Source organism: Rhinopithecus bieti, unplaced genomic scaffold (assembly GCF_001698545.2).
Source record: "Rhinopithecus bieti isolate Rb0 unplaced genomic scaffold, ASM169854v2 scaffold_28466, whole genome shotgun sequence".
Lineage (NCBI taxonomy): Eukaryota > Metazoa > Chordata > Mammalia > Primates > Cercopithecidae > Rhinopithecus > Rhinopithecus bieti.
Window position 1 is genome coordinate 69,305 of NW_016812362.1, and position 5,262 is coordinate 74,566.

Here is a 5,262-nt window from a genome sequence, read left to right on the forward strand (position 1 = left end):
TCTGGAAGTGGTATGTGAATGAATGAAGTTTGGGAGCTTTGTTGTTGAGAGAAATCCTGGAGAATCCCTGTGGAGGTTTGAGCAGGAACACTCAGAAAAGAGCTGCACTAAAGGAGGCCTGACTCAAGTGGGGCCCAGCCTACTCTAAAACAGAGACAGGAGGCAGACAGTCCTCTGTCCTGCCTGGGGCTGAGATGGGCCAGGGACAGAAGGGAGGGGGAAATTCAGGAAATTTTGTGAATACTCATCTTTCAAACAAATTGCAAATAGACATCTTTGACACAGTCTGAACACTTCGAATATAGGGCATTGAGTTATTTGAGGAATTATTTTTGTTAGGTATGAAAATGGCATGGTGGTATGTAAAAAACAGACTGGGCGTGGTGGCCCATGCCTATAATCCCATCACTTTTGAGAGGCCAAGGTGAGCGGATCACCTGAGGTCAGGAGTTCAAGACCAGCCTGGCCAACATGGTGAAACTCCATCTCTACTAAAAATACACAAATTAGCCAGGTGTGGTGGAGCATGCCTATGGTCCCAGCTACTGAGGAGACTGAGGCACGAGAATCACTTGAACCCGGCAGGCAGAGGTTGCAGTGAGCTGAGATTGTGTCACTGCACTCCAGCCTGGGAGTTAAGAATGAAACTTTGTCTCAAAACAAACAAACAATGTCATAAATTGGTAATGCAGGCTGAAGTGATTACTTGTGTCTAGGATTTGTTTTGAAGCACTTGAGCAGCAGAAAAATGTGGAAGAGGGAGAGATGAAGCAAGACTGGCTAATGTTGGTAACAGTGGAAGCTGGGTGATTCGCTATATTATTGTGTCTAACTGGGTATATATGAAAGTTTCCATAATAAAAGTTTCCAAGGATGCAGTACATCACTGGATCCATGTTCCATGGCATCAGAGAGGCAGCACTGTTTTCAGAAATGTCAGGACTGTGAATTCCATATCTTTGTTTAAACCCAGAATGAAAGCACTTAGTGACTGGACACCAGGATACTCCTTGCTATAAAGGTTATGGAATCTCCGGTTGTGATTTCCTTTGGGCCTGGTGATCCCTTTCTAGAGCTGTCGGATCTACCAATATAGTTCTCTTCTTTAGGAGGGTTCAGCAGTCTCTGGCAATAAATAAGTGGGGGTTGTTGACCTTTATGACAAATACAGGAAGGGAGGGAGGGAAGGAGAGAGAGGGAGACAGGAAGGAGGAAGGGAGAGAGGGAAGGAGGAAGAGAGGGAAGAGGAGAGGAAGCAAGAAAAGAGGAGGGGAGAGGGAAGAAGGAAGTGTTACCAAAACACCAGGGGTTTGGTCTAGGTCCTGCTGCTTGCTGCACAGAAAGCCAATTACTGAGACAAGTATTGCCAAGGAAGAAGCCTTTAATCAGGTGCTACAGCTGAGGAGATGGAGGCTCAGTCTGAAATCTATTTTCCTGACTGACTAAAACCAGGGGTTGGTATAGTAGGCAAGAAATGTAACAATGTGTAAGAAAACAGGAACTTGGGAGGGGCAAGGAAGCAATCATGGTGAATGAGGGGTCAGGCACCTAGTGCAGTCACCTGGTTTCAGTTCTTTGATACTTTTTGTGAGAGGCCTGAAGGTCCTTTCCTGAGGAAGGAACTCAGATAAAACAAATGTAAGTTGCAAATTTTAACAGCAGAATGGTCAATTTATATGTTTATCCAAAAACAACTGTCTATGGGATTCTTGGGCCCCTTTGAGAAGGAAGAAAAGGAGCAGGAGGAAGGAAAGAAGATAAAAAGAAGGCTCTTGAGATCATCTTGAGACCTAAGCCCTAAGTGTTTGGAATGGGCTCAATTCTGTTGGAAGGAGACAGTGCCTTCAGTCTAGGAACTCTCCCAAGAACTCTGGGAAGTAACTCCTCTGAGCAGTCTGAGCTGAGCTCAAGCCCAGGCAGATGTCACAGGACACATTTGTCCCACCCACCCAATGACAGGAGCCTGAGGATGTGCAGATGCAAGCATGTGCGGCGGGACCCCTATCCACTCCTCTGCCTGGAGAAAGCAGCTCCTCCTCAAGGCTTGGTTCATGAGTCCCCTCTCCCCCTTCCCTCTTCTGTGTTCCTGTATTAGTCAAGGTTCCAAGAGAAACAGAACCAATAGACTTTATGTAGATATACAGGAAGAGATTTATTGTGAGGGATTAGCTCCACAATTATGAATGCTGAGAAGTTCCATAATCTGCCATCTGCAAGCTGGGGGTCCAGGAAAGTCAGTGGAGTAAGTTCCGGTACCAGGACCTCTGACATCAGAGGACAAGGGAAGGTGTGTATCCCAGCACAAGCACAGGCAGCAAATTTACCCTTCCTCCACCTTTTGGTTCTATTAGGCCCTCAGCAGATTGAACGATACTTACCTGCACTGGTGAGGGCAGATTTCCTTACTCAGTCTACTGCTTTAAATGCTGATCTCTTCTGGAAACAGACACACCCAGAAATAGTTTTACCAGCAATCTGGGCATCTCTTAGCCTAGTCAAGTTGACACATCAAATTAGCCATCACTATCTCTATGATTCTTCCCTCAGCCATAGCACACACTGCACTGTGGTAATTATCGGTCAGTTAATGTCTGCCCTACTGGGCATAACAGTAATAAAAATAACAACTAACAGCTACCATTCATAGCAGGCTTGCCCAGCTCTTTCTCACAAAGCAGTTGTTCTTAACCACATTTCTAACCAGCTTGCCTCTAGCTCCCACTGTGCCTAGCGAATGGCTGGCTCTTTGGTAAACGTTTGAAGAAACACTCACCTCTCTGACTCTTGACTTCCCTCCCAGTCTGGGGAGCCTGCCACCCTCCCCCAGCAACTTGCCTGCCTCATTCACTCCCAAAAGGTGTGATGGAACGAGAGTTGCACCTTGCTCATGTCAAGCTACAAACATCTTTCTCCATCCCAGAGAGAAGTGGCTCAGTCTTATAAATAGCCCTAAGCTGGGAACTGAGAGACCCCATTTTGAGCTCTGGCTCTGGCTGTGTGATCTTCACAAAATCACACAACCTCCATGAGCTTGGGTTTCTTTGCAGGGCAAATGGAGAAACCCCTTGTCCCTTAGGGGAAGGCATCTGACAGTACTCAGCAAATGTTCCTTTTTCAGTTCTCCAGGAGGGTTAAAGAATTCTTTTGGCATCCTGCTGAGGTAGGCTGCAGTGTCACACACACAGCACCAGGCCCTGGGCAGAAGCCTCTGCCAAGACCTGGACAGAAGCCTCTGCTGAGACCCAGGAGGAAGAAGTGGGGCCCAGAGGGAGCAGCCTGGTTCCCCCACAGGGCCAAACAGATTGACTTCTGGAGCAAGGGGCTGCATCTGGGGGGATTCTCTTCAGGCAACACCTGAAGCCCTGACCATGGGCCAGTATAAATGAGGAGGATGGTTTGTTAGCCAAATCCACCTTCAGACACCTGCAGGATACCTACCAGCTGGAGGCTCTGGGAGTGAGCCAGCCCTGCCCCTCACGGTAGGGGTGGGAGATGATAGAAATGAACCTTTATTCCCAAAGTCTACAAAACACTGTCACAGCCATAGCTTTCTTGTATTCCTTGCTCCTCACCACATCTCTCAGTTCAGTCACTTGCTCGAGCGTCTACACTGTGCCAGGCACTGTACCAGGTGCTAGGTTGCAGGGAGGGTAAGTACCATTGCATTTAACAGCAAGGGGCCAAGCAGTGAGGCCAGAAGTTGAATGCAGGGACTCTGCTCTTAAAACCCCACTTCTTCTTATTACTAACTGTCTTCCACCCAAAGAAGGATTTCTCAGTCAGCCATGGAGACAGAAAACACAGCAGGAAGGGAAATTGAGAGTGAGACAGAGGAGACACAGGAAAGGGGAGTGATATGGTTTGGCTCTGTGTCCCCCCCAAATCTCATCTTGAATTGTACTCCCATAATTCCCACATGTTGTGGAGGGACCTGGTGGGAGATAATTGAATCATGAGGGCAGTTTCCCCCATACTGTTCTCGTGGTAGTAAGTCTCACAAGATCTGATGGCAAGGGGAAGACTGTTTTGCTTGGCTCTCATTCTTTCTCGTCTGCTGCCATGTGAGACGTGCCTTTCACCTTCCACCATGATTATGAGGCCTCCCCAGCCACATGGAACTATAAGTCCAATAAAACTATTTCTTTTGTAAATTGCCCAGTCTCAGGTATGTCTTTATCAACAGTGTGAAAACAGACTAATACAGTGAATGAGAGGAGAAATCCACGAAGGCCTCCAGGAGGCTGTGACAGTTGGTTTTGAAGGTTGGTTGGGGGTTGTTTTTTGTTTTGTTTTGTTTTTAGTAACTTCTCCCACCCCCTAACAGAAGCAGCATCAATTCCTTACAGCAACTTGAGTAAAATACTGGTAAACAAAGAAATCAAAACAAAAATTTCCTGGAATTCCCACCATCCAGAAATAACCACTGTTGATATAGGTGTATATATCCCTTCATCTTTTTTCTATCCACAAATACTTACTTTGTTACGAATGCAAGCTCAGGCTGTACAGTCTGCTTTATGAGGTTCTAGTTCAGGTTTCCCCCAGAAAGCCGGCAGGCTAAGCCTTCTTGCAGTTTCTTCCTAAGGGAGAAGGATGGAGCATCTGATGGAGGGGGGATATGTGAAGGAACCACACATACTCAGACCATTCACTTGGGTGGGGATTGCTTTCTGCCCTCCAACATCTGGTAGACCAGACATGTTCTCTAATCCGGGAGTGCTGAATTAGTAAGACTCATGGAGCGGGTGTCTAAAACCACTTTCTCTAATCACCCTCCTCTCCATCTGTCTGCTTGTCTCTGTTTCTCAATTCATTCCACATTGTGAAAGGGAAAGGGGCTGTTGTTTATTAACACCCTAAATTGAAATCACCAAATAGTATAAAGAATTTGACATTTTAGTCAGTTTTCTTAACAACTTTTAAATGGCGGCTTTATATAGCTGCGTCATAGTTCACTTGACCATTCCCAAGTGTGGACATCCAGGCTTTCTCCTCAGTCTTTTGAAATAAAATTAATCCTGTTAATCTGTGTGAAAGATGGGAGTTAGAAGGGCTGTGCGGAGCAGCTAGGCTCAAGGCTTGGCAAACCCTTTGTGTAAGTGACCAGAGATAAAGTGTTTTGAGCTTTGCAGGCCAGGCAGTGTCTGTGGCAGCGTGGTGGCGGCAGGGAAGCATTCCGGACACACAACATTGTTCCAGAAACCTAATTCTCTGCAAGTCCGTTGCTGAAACTGCTTGTGGTAACTTGATAACAGTTTTATC